The sequence below is a fragment of the Orbicella faveolata genome, unplaced genomic scaffold, assembly GCF_042242905.1.
Source record: "Orbicella faveolata isolate gen_17 unplaced genomic scaffold, um_ofav_v1 contig_1, whole genome shotgun sequence".
Taxonomy (NCBI): domain Eukaryota; kingdom Metazoa; phylum Cnidaria; class Anthozoa; order Scleractinia; family Merulinidae; genus Orbicella; species Orbicella faveolata.
Window position 1 is genome coordinate 10,804,360 of NW_028301536.1, and position 15,641 is coordinate 10,820,000.

General features: G+C 37.2%; 2 long non-coding RNA genes and 1 pseudogene across 2 annotated transcripts; 2 read left to right on the forward strand and 1 right to left on the reverse strand.

Annotated features, from left to right (window-relative positions):
* Nucleotides 1-9,456: 9,456 nt before the first annotated feature.
* On the reverse strand, nucleotides 9,457-12,947 carry LOC149118055 (uncharacterized). Its single transcript, XR_016207010.1, has 2 exons — nucleotides 12,766-12,947; nucleotides 9,457-12,280 (listed from the first exon to the last, which is right to left on the reverse strand). It is a non-coding gene; the product is annotated as an uncharacterized LOC149118055 (long non-coding RNA).
* A 50-nt stretch (nucleotides 12,948-12,997) lies between these two features.
* On the forward strand, nucleotides 12,998-14,399 carry LOC149118056 (uncharacterized). Its single transcript, XR_016207009.1, has 2 exons — nucleotides 12,998-13,138; nucleotides 13,851-14,399. It is a non-coding gene; the product is annotated as an uncharacterized LOC149118056 (long non-coding RNA).
* Nucleotides 14,400-15,292: 893 nt separating this feature from the next.
* Nucleotides 15,293-15,641, forward strand: part of LOC149118057 (uncharacterized) — a 2,188-nt pseudogene continuing 1,839 nt past the window's right edge.

Sequence of the window (15,641 nt, forward strand, 5' to 3'; positions counted from 1 at the left end):
CGACATGCACTCGCTATGTGATTCAAGTCTGAAAGGTTGTGTCGATGAAAAACGTTAACGACAGTGGTATTCACAATCACGAAATCGCCGAAAGGAAGCCAGTGAGTCAAAAGGTAGCTCTCTTGACTGTCACGTTTAGGACGTAAGGGTACCAGAATGCGAAAAACGAGACAGTAACGAGTCTAGTAATTATGAAAAAACGCTGGAGATCTGCCATTTGCTCGCTTAATTCATTTTTTTGAATACAATTCCGATATTCCAAATCATGTCCATGGATCCCGCTCAAAGTAAGTAACAAAACGACTCATTTTACAACTAGGTGTTACGTGTTGAAGTGAAGAGTTACTAAGAATTTGTACAGGGGTGATCGATGTCAACGTTTCATGTTTTGGAAATTCTTCATTCCAAATCCTTTCTATGTTTATTGTCAAATACGAAAAAAAGTAAAACATAATAAGAGACTTAAAATTGGCCGATTTATAAACAAGCAAGAAACTTATTTTCTATAATCTATGAGGCACCTTGTTAACAATGGCCAAGTGGCTGAAAAAAATTTTATATTCTTTATCAACTGTAATTACTAAACTGGTACATAACCCGTTTACAAAAACGGGTATTTTTTATAAATACTCATTACAAAAGAAATGGATAGCTATGTTTCTCATTTGAAAGTAACGTTATTTGTGTACGTTATTTCCACCGCTAAACAATTGAAAATAACTGATAAACATGTAAGTGAGTAGTAGTTGATTCGACAATATCTAAGTACAGTGAGAAAAGAATAACGTGGATTCAATAAGTATTTCTTGCTTATGTTGGTTATTAACATAGTGCATAAAGGATTTACAACATCACTGAAAAATAGAAAAAAGAATGACGTGCTAGAATTAACATCAACAAAAAGTCATAAATTTTCCTTTATCCCCTCATCAACGAAATTTCATTTGCTTGCTCCGAGTCAGTATGTATTTTTGAAATAGAATAATCTATACAACAAATAATTAAGAATACTGAAAGAACAAATCAAACCTGACAATTTTTTGGTTTACAGAAGTTTGCGATATGTGGTGATGCGAGTCCGGCAAACAATATTTCAACGGAAATGCTTTTCCTGTTATACATGGCTCGCTAGCTTTTAACATTTTAAAATAATATTGTTTCTAGGAGATCACTGGTATTGCGAACTATTTACCAATTATTCCATGTGAGCGCGCTTGGGTATGCAATTTACTGCGCCGATTTAAAAGCTGATATCTACATAAAATTGATATCCACAAAAACTGATATCCATAGCATTAGCTACACCAAAAAAAATGTAAAAAGGTGACGGTTAATGTAATTCAGAAAAGTTTTTAACTTGAATTTTGGTGGAAACACTTATCGTGGAATTTTATTGAGTCCTAGTTGTGTTTTGGGCTAATAGAGGGTTATTTTAAAGAAGTATCTTGGCTTTGCGTTGGCATTGGCATGAGAAACTATCCAAATAAAATGTCCCACTCAAAGTAAACGAACTGGTCGGATGACTTGCCGGCTACGATTATTAATAGTCTTGTTCTTTTGCAAGCCATTTTTTTAAAAAATGAACTTTTCTGAGTAAAATCAAACTATTTTGACTTTATTTTAGCAATCGTCAGAGAGTCTTTTGCATGCTACCTTCTGCGTATAACGTTGCATCTGTTATGCATAGCGTGTGGCCACCAAGACTCGGGTATAAGTTGTGAGAAAATGAGAGTGCTGCTTAAATGCTGCAGTGTTTACTGGTGCTTCTATCCTTACTTCTCCAGTGCTAAAATCTCGTAGCAGTAGATGCTACGAGAAAATGAATACTTTCTCCTTTGGATTTTGAACAAAATTGAGTCTGGTATTTTTGTCTCGGTAAACGCAGTACAATGGGTAAAAAGACGGGATGATCTGAATTTGACAAACGCCGAAATGCTTGTGCACAATTAACAAAGGTTTTTGTTCGGTAGATATGTCAAGTAAACAAGAACGTCACAAAACTGGGTTTAATTGTTCCTGATTTTACAACTTTTGCTACGAATTTTGGATCGATGCATTTTCTTTCATTCGGGATAACCAGCTTAACTTCAAGTGCGAGCTATGTTAAAAACAAAACAATTAAAACATGTTTATTTGCACCGACTTGCTTTTGGATAATACGGTAGATTGTATTTCGTTTTACACCACATGAACCTTTTATAATGTCGAAATAGGAAACTTTCACTTGGCCATGTGAAAACAACTGGGAAACAAAACAGTGCAAAACGCAAGATTTTTTTAAAAAAATTAGTAGGCGAGAAATTTGTTTATAAATGAACGTGTTGCTTGGTACAGAAATCACAACGGACAATTGCTCCCCGAAAATCATAAATACATTTAACATTAATACACGCGCTCGGGCATTTACCAACGAAGACAACATGTGATAAAGGGATTTGTTTATTGACCGTTCTTACGAGTGAACGCGTAGAAAACAACATCTTATGCAAAGGACTGAAAATTGGCACGCTCCCTTTACTTGGTCAATCGGCAGATGTTTCTTTTGTTAACCTGACAAACACTGCATAAAGTGGGATAAAAAGGCGCTCTTTTGTTCCATAAACAACTTTTTGGCAGCCTTAGCGGCTGTAGTACTAGCCTGCGAAATCGATAACGTTAACAATGAATGTCAAAATCATTGAACTAGACTTTCAAGTCGAGCGTCGTTCAGGAAAACTTCGAGCATGTCGAGCGTCGTTTAGGACAAAAGGTCCTGAAGTTGTATAATGGGAATTGGGACTCGCCAGAGACTCAAGTCTCGCCGAGACTCAAGTTTAATGAAACTGGTTTAAGAGTGTGTCCATGAGAAAACCAGGCAGTACAGTACAGTACAGTACAGTACAGTACAGTACAGTACAGATTTTATTAGCACTCCACAAGGGGGCTTTTCAGTACTAATACTACTAAATAAGTTGCATTTAATTAAAATGAAATGAATGAACGTGCCAAGGAATTATAAAAATAATATGAAATAAGGTAGAATTATGTGACAATATTGTATTTTGAAGATAAAATCACGTAAGAGTTTACCTCGTAATCTTCGTTTAAAAACATTCAGAGATTTGCTTAGCTTTTAAGCTAAGAAATCTTAAAAGATTTCTTTCTAAACTATTGCATAATGACACTGTTCGATAGTAGAAAGTCCTTTGTCCTGTAGAGGTCTTAAAAAGAGGAATGTTTAAAAGTTGCGAATTTCGAGTCTCACGGCCACTTATCTCCGCTCGCTTTAAAAAGAGCGACGAAAGGTAAGCGGGAGCTTGTCCGGTCATGCATTTAAAAGCAAGCACAACTTCAACGATGATACAGTTGTCATTTATCTGGCAGCCAGCGTAAACCTCTTTTAGGACTGGAGTCACGTGATCGAACTTTCTGGTGTTACTAATTATTCTGACAGCGAAGTTCTGTACTGACATTGATTATAATGATTAGAGTGTTTTTATCAAACACATGCTTCACACGACTAATTTGAGCTGGGCTAGACACGCAGGACGAAACAGTTTTAAGGATGTGATCAGAAAAGGTGAAGTTCGGGTCAAATGTAACGTCGAGGTCTTTGACGACTTTTGCGGGCAAGAGTTCCTTTCTCATTAACAAAAGACGGACGCCAGGGAGTTTATAGGACGCAGCGTGGCCGAGTGGTTAGAGCTCCGGACTTGAAATTCGAAGGTCCCGCTCTGACCACTAAGCTGGAGTTGTTTCTCGGTAGACCCTTGTTCAACTCCTCGGTCATGCTTGTACATAGCCAACTGGTCTGCCTCCTGCCAGTTGGGATTTTTAACCCTGTTATGTTCATTTGCATTATTTGTTTCATCATTTGGTTTCATTGGCCCTGAAAAGCCCCATTGGGGGAGTGGTCAATTAAGATATGTTATGTTATGTTGGAGAGCAGCTGACGACTTCCATATATCATAAGCTTTGTGTTATCTGGATTCAGGAGGAGATGATTGTCAAAACACCAGTTACGAATTCTTAAGAGATTGTCATTAATGTCAAGGATAGTATTAGCCCAGTCTTAAATTGAGAAGGAAATGTGGAGTTTAGTGTCATCAACATAGCTTTCAGATTGACAGTGCTTAAAAACTGATGGTAGATCGTTCACGTAAATACTGAAAAGGAGAGGTCCCAGGATACTCCCTTGTGGTACGGCCCTGTCTATGGGTAATGGATCCGCCAATTCCTTGTTTATACGAATGACTTGATGTCTTTGAGATAAGTAACTGTTAAACCAAGTGACGCCCGAAGATGAAATACCGTCGTCTTGCGGTTTCTGAAGTAAAATGTCATGGTTTATCGTGTCGAAGGCCTTACTAATATCCAATAATACTACCGCGGTTATTTTCTTTTTATCTATTCCACCTGGGATAGCTTCGGTCGTGTGCATTAGTGATGTCTCTGACGAGTGGAATTTTATATTTCCACTTTGCGTTACAGACAGCCCTTCATTCGACAACAAGTAAGGCATTAATTGATTTAAAGCATTCTCTCACATCTCTTTTACATAATGGGCAGGAGAGAGATGAGTCTGTAATTGTTAGGTTCCTCGAAGTTACCGTCTTCTAAAATTGGCAGGAAACCTCGGCCATCTTCCAAGAACGTGGGAAAATCCTGGTGGCAAATGAGGCGTTTATTTAAGGTCGGCAGTATAGTTGGGAGACCCTGGAAGGCTGTCTTTAATCACGCGGACAAGAATGTTGTCAATCCCGGGAGATTTGTTTGTTGGCATTGACCGGACAGCACTTGAACACTCTACGAGCTTAAAATTGAATTGATTGGCCTCGGGGTGTTTCCTAGGGACAAAGGGGGGCTTCCAATGATCATAATCACATTGGCTGGCAAGCGAATTAATTTTGTCAACGATCTCTCGGCCAACCGAGGTGAAGAAACGGTTAAACTCGTTTGCCACCGTTCTGTCATCTCTGCTGTAGGATCTCTCGCTGGCAGATTTCTTAGGAATACATGATTGGATTGTTTTCCATAAACAACTTGAATTGTTGGGATTGCTCTTGATTTGATCCGCTTTGTATTCTCGTTCTGCTAGCTTTCGCCATTAGTCCTTCACTTTCATAAGCTCTCTAATTTCATCCGTTATATACGGGTTTGGTCGGCCGCGCAGTTTGATGGTGCTCACAGGTGCGTGTTCGTCCAATACTTCGTTAAATAAGAGATTAAAGGCATTGAAGGCTATCGTTAACTTCGTCGAAACAATCAACAACAGACCACGGGATTAGGGAAATGTCGCGGAGGGAAACCTCATGTTGATACTTCTTGAAACTTCTAGCTGTTATAAATGTTGGCTTGGGACGTTGTCGCTTAAGTTTAAGAACAGCATAGACTACATCATGATCGCTAATGGAGACTGGCATGCCCTTTGCAGTTCTTACTAAGTTGTTGTTCGAAGCCAAGATGACATCAAACAGGGTTGCGGATGATTCAGTGACCCTTGTCGGTTCAACTATCATTTGAATTAAATTAAGTGACGTACAAAAATTGAGAAAATCTTGCGATGCAGGGTCGGCCGGTTTTAGAAGGTTGCAGTTCAGGTCGCCTAAGATGTAAATAGGTTTATTTAATGACATGGCAGAGATAAAGGCATCGCTAAACTCCGCATCAAAGCAGTCTGTAGACGTTAAAGGAGGCCTATAAGCCGTACATATCAGAAATGACTTACAATTGCCTGCCTGTACTTTGAGCCATAGCTGGTGGAGGCCAGATTCCCCAATAAATGACAACTCGCTCAGTAATTAAACCTTGAGATTATGCTTCACAAATGCACACACGCCCCCTCCAACGTTGTCTAAACGATTAAGGCAAAATATGCTATAGCCTGGAATTTCGATTTCAGAATTAGGGACAGAACTGTCCAGCCAGGTCTCGCTTACTGTTAGGACATCCAGCATTTTAGCCCTGACAGCGTCCTTGAGAAGAATGAAGTGGTTCCTGTTTTTTATAGAGCGAGCATTCAAATGAGCTATTGTGATGTTCTCTTTACGACTTTTCGAAGCGTTCGTGTTGCAGTGCTCATTAGAATTAGTCCATGACAGTCATTCCAGGACTCAGTTCAACGTCACCCGATAGCAGGATGCGTGTGATAGCGAATGAAGCAAAAGAATTCGAGTAGTAAGGCATTTAAGCTTTGAAGAGACCTTTGAGAGTGAAGTTCGCGGTCCTTCGAATTGCAGCCTTGTTTTCAAGCACAGCAAGTATGGACTTTCGGTGATTAAAAAATCGTGCCACCAGGACTTTGGTCGATCCAGTCATATCGAAATAACGGTAGGGTAAATGTAAAATAAACCAACGTGAAAGATATAAACGACGAAAGGGCGGAACGTGTTGATCATCTTGCCACCACCATTTTGCCACGTCACAGGAGGTGAGGCAGGTGGTGATCAGCTCAAATCATTGATTTCGCTCACACTTGGCGCAAATGTTGGGTTTGGTGAGTGAATGATTGTGGTCAAAAATTTAGTCGAAATATTTTATTCCCTTCAAGTTATGGGACTCCTGCAAAAATAGCCGTTTGACACCAATTTATGCATATTTAATTAGTTGTTTTTGGTTTAGTATTTCTACAAGAAAGGTCATGTAAAAATGAAATTTACTGGATCATGTTGTAAAGTTATCAGTCTCAAAGCACAGATATTCATTTGAACTAGGTAATTGGGTTTCTCTCTGTGGCTCCATCTTAAGTAAGGTGCGTATTTTGTATCGTTGTGAATAGCCTTTAATTGATGGAAAATATCTGCAACTGGCGACAAAAATTGTTCAAGATATGGGTGAATAATGGCGTAAGTTGGAAATATGCTACTTCGTATCTGAGAACCGGTAATATGAACAAATTACTGATATTAAACCTCTTCACCTCCGATATGAATGCCCCAGAACTCAACCTTTTTGGCAAATGACAATCGCCAGGTGGAACGAAAAGCGATCAGAAAATGTCGCCTTAAATGCTACAGGTATTTTATATGGCCTTATTATATGGCTAGCTCCGTGAGAGGGCAAGATAAATCAAATCCTGCGCTGTGATTGGCTACCCGAGCGGGCAAGATGGAGCTATCTTGCCCGCTCAGGACTACCCGCCGTGTCCCGCAAGAAAGATTTCCACGAAAGCAATATAATAAGTCCTTAATTGACCAAGCTTGTTCGGTCAAGATGGCTGGATATTGGCCTCGTTCTTTTTTTGCGAGTTTATGGACCTCGACTCCGTCTCGGTCCATTAACACGCAAAAAAAAAAAACTTGGCCAATACCCAGCCATCTTGACCTCACACTTGGTCAATAACCCATACATAAACCAGAATCAAATGTTTTTTAACCATTTTGTTATTATTGCAATATATCACATCTTTATTTCGCGGTTGAACTAAGCCTCCCTCAGCTTTGAAATTTTCAGCTTGTTACTTAATGAAGAGACCCTTTCACAAATATTACTATTATTACATGCAAAATTATATTATTGGAAAGACTTTCACAAATATTACACTGACGAAATTCAGAGAAAAATGGACAACACTATGTGCATGAGCTGCCTCAAATAACTTTGTCTCAGAGGATGTGCCACTTCTACTTTTCCCTTTTGGTTTTTTTTTTTTTTTTTTTACTAACGGTGTGTTTGTTTTAATTTCTTTCCCTTCTACATATAATTGTACGTACCGTTGCAGTATACAATGTATTCAAGAAAAGAGCCTGACTAACAATACGAAATTGCATCAGTAAGTAAAGTTACAAATAATAATGCAAGGAAGCGATTAATATTAGACCCATATTAGTTTTGCAAATAGTATATTGGTATCGTAAATAGTGTAAAGTAGGTGTATGAGTATGGTAGTGTACAGTGGATGTACTAGTATCGAAAACAATATTTTTTTCATCTGTTTTGTATTCTAAGTTGTGTAAGTTGATGTAATTGTAACCTTGGTTGCGTAAGTATCATTCGTGGAAGGAACATAACTGACTGCATTGTATAAAAAGAAAAGTTCATTGTTTCAAGCGTGCTGTTCTCTATTTAGCTGTTGTAGAAACACGCTTTATTCTCCGACAAGGCAGTGTACAATACAAGCAATTCGAGATCATTAAGAACTATAACCGATTACGTAACATAATTGACAGATTGTAAACAATGACTATTGTAACATTCATTATTTTAAAAACTAAATACCCCTGAAATACGTTGGCCCATCCCGAACCCTAATAAAACGTTCTTGCCTAATTTTTACGTGAGAACTCGGAAAATATTTCACATCCCCCCGTGCTATGTTGATGTCTGGCACTGAAATAGTCTGTAATTAGGCCATGATTAAGGGACTGTGCAATAATTACCTGAAGGGGGGGGGGGTTGGAAAGTTAGAGGGGGGGCATAGGAGAAAATGACGACAAGAGAGATGGGTTTGGATATAAAATTTAATACATACAGGGAGGGGGCATTACTTTTTCATTCCTTTTTGCAAACTGGCAAAGTAGTGGAAGAGTTATTAGGGTTCAAATATAAATACTAACATTGTGATAAAACTGACAAATTTATCAACTCTAAGGTGTTCTGATCTATGAACTGTTGTTTTCCTCTGTCATGCAGTAGGAAAGGAATGCCTCTGTTATATATGTTAAAACAGTGCTACTTTATTTGCACTAGGATTGTATAAAACAGGAAACTTTAATTAAAAGTTGCAAAAGTAGCACTATGTTATTCAATGAAAAAGAAAGATGCCAATGTTAGCACACATGGCATCATAATTTAGCAGAATGACAAACCCAACTGTTGAAATTTTAATAACAATACAAATTTAAAGTATGGTAAATAAAACATAGTATGATTAAATTGAGCTTCAAAAAAATAAAAGCTCAATCAGACAGGAATTATTGAATAATATTTTCAGTTTCTCCAACAAAGCTTCTGGAATTCAAAAGATTTCATATTAAAGTATGGTAAATATAAACAGTATGATTAAATTGAGCTTCACTGAAACAGTCCAAAGTAAGCTCAGACACAAGCTCAGAGTTCAGTGATTTTGATGACTCTTCAAATGAAGAGTCATTTGAAGTGATGTTTGTACCGGAGGAAGAACTTCAACAAGTAAACTAGGTACAGTCAAACCTCGCCCTTACCAAACCTAACACTATTTTAAATGTATTTAAATACTATTTTTAAAAACTGTTTTAAACCTATTTTATGAAATAGATTAAAAACAGGGCGAAAAGTGTATTTTAACGTAGTTTTCAACTGCTTTTAATGGTGTTTAAACCTGTTTAAAACACTATTGAAACAAAGTTTGAAATGTATTTTGAAAAGCTTTTAAAAATACAGTTAAAATTCCAAAACTCGAAATCCTTTGCTAAGTTTAAAAATATAATTAAAATAGTCTGTAACTACCTTAAAAATCTCTCGAGGAACACAGCATTCGGAATAAAAACAGGGCACAAATCGTTTTAAAAACAGCTTTTAATCTGCAAGACTATTTTTAAACTAGTTTAAATGACAATTTTAAAAGTATTTTGTACAAAATAGGTTTAAAATAGGTGCAAAATTATATTTTTAACATATTTTTCGACTGATTTTAAAGGTGTTAAAACCTGTTTAAAACACTATTGAAATCCACTGTCTCAAAACATATTTCAATAGTACTTTAAACAGTTTAAAAATTAAAGTGGATCATACATGAAAAAAAATATATCAAATACAATATAAATATATGAAAATAGCTTTAAAATAGTCTAGAAATGGCATACAGTAATATAGTATAAAACAGCATAAAAATAGCACAAAATAGTATAAAAACAGTATGAAAATACTGTAAAAATAGTATAAAAATAGTATTAAAATAGTTCAAAAATAGTGTCAAAACAGCATAACAATAGTGCCAAAAAATCTTAAACTTACATGTAACTTTGCTCTAGCTGTGAACAACACATGACATGCTAGAAGTGTAGGGCAAACTCAAGCTTGATGGGGGTGCTTGGCTCTACTTCTTTCTTTACTTGTATAATCAATGTATGTAGCTCTACACTTACTGTATCTGTATATGAAAAGCTGTAATAACACTTGAGCCTGCGATAATATTTTTTTTGTCTACTGTACATGTATAAAAGGCTAAAAGTTACTACAGTTTTAAAAACCAAAACATTTTTGAGTGTACGGCCATCATCAGTGGTACATAGTTTCTTTGTTAAGAAGAATTGCAAACAATGTAAAGGAGTCAAAGGAACATGCATGTATCAATACCAATTGAGAACTTGAGGCTAAGGGTCCATTACTTAGTATAAAACATCTTCTATATCACTCATTTTAAGACTAAATACAGGTTATTTACTTGTACTGGTATGCTATGTCTGCAGGGCTGTCATTAAGGGTTGTAAGCCGTAACACCTGTTATGGCTGAGTATGCTTGATTTTCCCTTGATGCTACAGGTGAAATTCCCTGTTGTTTAGAGAAATCACCCACAAAGTAACAAATTTGCTATGGGTGTGGAGAATAAGGCTACAGGTGACTAAAAAATTAATGACAACCCTGGTCTGTACATGAGAACTATATACATTGTAAACGTACATGCAGTACATGCATCAATCACTTCTAATCAAGGGAACCCTTAGGCCAATTTAGAGGGTACAACTCATTATGTGTGACTTTTGTAAATTTAGTAGGTGATGATCATGTTGTGCAAAGGTTTTGTTCATCTTTCATCACTGAGCAATGTCTGAGGCTGCAACTAAATCCTGCATCATTTATGTGGTCCATGTTACAGTTGCAAGCAAGTTGTGGGTTTGATTTTGAGTCATGGACTTGTTTTATGTACATGTACAAGTGCATGTAGCAATTAAAGCTGTACCATCTTATTGGGCCTACAGATATTCAGACTATGAGTGGTCCCGGCCTCTTTCGCTTAGTCTATTGTGTGTGATGCAAATGAAAACAGCGAGAAAAATATGTTGATTTTCTTTTGTGTCACGCATGATACATAGACTAAGGGCCTCTTCGTATGAGCGAGGTAACTGGCCAAGTGCTGTGTTGCAAAAGCGAAGCTATTTTGCCTAAAAAGTTTCGTCCTGGTTACCCGGGCTGGAACGTTCATATGGGAAAATTTTCATCCTGGTCACTGAGATCTTGGACGCAAAAACTGAGATCTCAGTAACCGGGCCAGCCTGGCATCTCATACATATATGAACACATCAAAATTTTTACAAAGGAAAGAGTGACCAGGTGAGATCTCAGAAAATGAGCCAGGCTGGTTGACTGGGCTCATATGAAGAGGCCCTAAGCCAAAGAGGGAATACTCGTAGTCTTAGCAAGCAGGGCAGGGAAAAACCACATCCCATTGCCTGGGGCAAGTAAATTTTGTTCTTGGGCAAGTGAAAATGGAAGTTTGGAGGTCTGGTCAGGTGGGCAAGTAAAATTAGCCTCAGTACATGTAATCTTGTGAATGATAATTTCCAATCAAAGCCTATTTCAAAACTTAAGACTGTAAGATGAGTAAAACAGTGAGTTGAAAGCATGGATTAATTTAAAATCCAAGCATACTTTGTATCTGACACAACAATTGTCACTGTTGGTAGTTTCTTTCACCTAGTTTCATAGTGCCAGTAAACTCATTTTGTTATAGTCTATCACTGAATAAAGACAGCAACTAGTAAATGATGTAGTTGATAAGGCATGAACCCTACATGCCCATTGGGCATTAGTAATATTTTAGTGGAGCCAACTGAAAACTAAAATATACTGGCCCACTGGGCAGCTAGATTTCATTTTTTTTTTTCTGGCCCTGGCAAGATGAAGCTTAAAAAACCAAAACCACTTGCAGTAAGTTATAGGGAACCCAAGCTGTCACAAGTCAAGGTCATGTGCAATTTGAGGTAAAGTTTTACAAAGACCACAGTATTCAATCATGAAAGAATTAATTAATGCATACCATGTTCCCCTTGAAATAAACTTTGTAGCCGCAGTGTATGTAATATATGATCGATAATATTATTATTTACAAGTTAACAAAAATTATCCCATCAAGTTGTAAGGTTCATTCATTTCCAACAAGAAACAACTGTACTTTCACTGATGTGGCATGACTGTAGTAGCTACATATAGCTTCCTTTCTAACCCTAAATTTAGTTATTTCCTCCTTTAAAAATTTACCAATGATTGCAGAATTGCAGCAATAACTTTGTAACCAGAAGGCAGTTGAAAGACCCCTATCAAACTCACAGAGACTTTGGCCCTAACAGGGCAGCACCACTCTCCATCTCCTGTTTCTCAAAGCTGAAAATAAAAACAAAATTATTTACTGCATTGTTTAGTTATTGCAGGGTTTAATATTTTAGCCTCCATGTATGTTTTGTTATCATGTTAAGTCTATAAAGTTGCCTTTCCACTTGAAGAAAAACAAACTGTTTGATTCAACTTCCACAGCTCGCACTTTAATTTCCCTACGAAGAGATCGATCAGTTTATGCCATGTCAAGATAGTAAAATGATCACAATGGATGAGTAATTTACGGCTGCACAAAAATGGTATACACAGTTGCAAACATATAACTGCCATATAACCGATCATACATGTATATAGAACAGTACCTAATTATGTAGACTGGACGAAGAACAATTCAAAATTCAGATCTATGTTTCACAGGCAATCATCTAATTCGATAAAACAGCTGATGTGGTTACAGATATGTTACATGTATTTACATGTGCATGCATCTTTTCGAATGAAAGACACACCAAGACAGAAGATGGTCGGCTTACCTCCATTTCCTTGAGACATTACCAAGTTGAAGTCTATCAGAAAGATAAATCATGGTCGCTGCACCCACGAGTCATATGATTCGGTTCGGTCCCTTAACTTTTCGTCCAGTAAAAGGTAAAAAAACAAACAAATGAACTGTTGCACTGGTTTTAAACGACTGGAACGAAACCAAAAAAGTCACGTGGTCATTCACATGATGTTTCATGCAATCACAGCTGACCAAAATGCTCGCATCAGAGTATTGCACCGGCGGGTCAGCGGAAAATCGACCGGAAAATCCGTTTGCGCCAAAAGTTACGACCGCCAAAACGAAGCAAGAGGATCGCATCGATCGCCACATTGGATATAGTTCTTAGCCCAGGATTTTTAACGGTACGGTATCTGTTTATTTTATCTGCTTAAACTTCATTTTTTTGTTTACAACCCTCGTAACTTTTTCAAGCGTATTCTCAGGTATTTTACATTGAGACATACGCGGGTAATGCTTGGCGATTTCTTGGTTGGATGCGCCAAATGTTTATTCATAAAAGAAGCTTTCTCTTAGATGCATGGCTTTGCTCCAGACGTAACTAATCACGTACCAAATGGAACGTTCGATTAAACGAACTTTATCGAAATCAATCGAACTTAATCGAACGATTGGGTCCGAACACTCGAAGAACAAAATTGGGACATTCGAATGAATGGAATCGCACTTTGTTGTCGTGAAAGAATGTGTTGTGCACATGTTCATGTATTGAGTAATTGCATGCTATAACACATGAAATCCAAGCCTGCCATGGACAGTCGAATCCTTGCATTTTGGTTGCGACTTTAGGTGTCACTCAACCTGTATTCGTCCTATTGTTTCTATCGTTAATTTTACTTTAATTATTTCCATTCTTCTCTATTATGGGTGTAGATTTCTTGGCAAAAATGATATTCACACAAAGGGGCTCTGGAAAATGGTTCAAGGGCCTAGTGATAGGGACTTCTCCCCATGCACATGTTAGTTTTGACCTTCAGTGGGGGATAGACAAGCATTCAGTGTAGTTCAAATTCAACAAATTTTTGATTAGATGAATGCACTATATTTATGTGGCAGGTTGATATATTTCCAAAAAATATGGCTAAGCACAACCAAGGTTCAGGAAGAAGAAATTACCTGGCAAGAAGAAGAAAAAATAATGAAAGACAAGAGGACAAAGTAATAAGAGAAGGATGAAAACACAGAAAACTACATGTAGCTGAAGTATTTCATTCTTTGCAAGAAACTGAAGCAGATGAAACAATTAAGTTGGGAAAGATTTGCGGAACCAGTGTGATTTACCACCAAGGCATTTTTATGTGGTCCAGTGAGGGTTCTTTATGCGCTTTTGCTTGTAACATTTTCAAGAAACAGAGTAAATTTAACCAGTTACAGAATAGCCCACTAGGACATGAATGAATGGGTAAGTGGATAATGCAGTTGATTCATGTACATAATTAATAATGAAATGTTCCAAGCCTTGGTTCGGTAGTTGTTGTTCGCGAGATCTTGAAGCTTGTGCTCTAGTTTGCAAGATGGCATCCAAGCAAATGCGCAAAGGCCTCTAGGTGTTCTGAAATGTTATTGTTGACAACTGAAAAATAAAACTTTTTATCATTTGGTGCATTTTGTCTTCCTTTTCATTGGCTGAGAGCCCACCAAGTGACGTGTAAATAACTGCCTACAAATAATGATCTGCTCATGCATAGTGCCGTGTAATGTGTTTGCTGCAAATAATATTGAATTTTCCTCTCATGCGTAATTGAAACCAAGCTCTCAGGTGAAATAATTTAAATGGCAGATCGCTTCGCTGAGCTGTCAGAGAGTGATTTAAAAGTGAAACCAAACTGGGTGGTCACAGATCAATTATTTGCCTCAGCCTTCAGCTTCGGGAAATAATTGATCTGCTTGCCACTGACAAATCATGATATTTTGCTCAACCTCATCCAATAATAATTATTATTCACAGTTATTGTGGAACCGGCGCTTTTTGCCAGCTTGCTGTGATGTTAGTAGTGAATGCCTCTTGTTAACAGATCAGAGCACAGACTCTCATAATATTAGCCTGGTCACAGCATCTGTCATTGAAACCAACCACTAAATTCAACATAAGTCTGCTCATAACAGACTGGAACAACAACTTTTATCATTAACAACTGTTTAGACAAAAAAAAATGGATTTCCTACATTGTTAACAATAATGACTAAACTGTTGTACACAAATATTAGTTCAAACCACTTTTGACTTCAAAATTAAATGACTGTCAAATCTGGAAAACTGTAACTGCTCATATGGGAAACAGGAAAAAAAGAATTGTTTGAGAGAACAAAAAAAAAGGAATTTGGTTGTGAGATCTTGATTTTGGTGTACTTTGTGAGTGACAGCACTTTTGCAAGATCTTGAAGCATGTATACCATGATGAGGGACCACAATAAATAACTGGCTGATTACTACAAGCAATTTTCTTTTACATATTCAGTGGTTGTCATTTCTTGTGATTTGTTTTGAGATCTTTCACATGCACACTGTGAGTGGGACACTTTCTGCCAAAATTACATGTATGTAAATTATGTAATCTTGAAGCACGTACATGATGACTGACCACAATCAATAATTTGCTAATTACTGCAAGCTAGTTACATGTACCTTGAAATTTTCTTTTTAATATTGAGTAGATGTGATTTTTTTGTGATTTGATTGTGAGATCTTAATTCTGGTCTACTTTGTGAGTGATGGCATGTTTTGCCATTAGGAGTAGCCCCAATCAGTAATAAGTAATGTCAACCAATTACTTGGATCAATTTTCCTTGAGTTATTAGTTGCTGCTTTCAGAAATTTGATTGCTCCTGGTAAATTGTTAAAGTGAT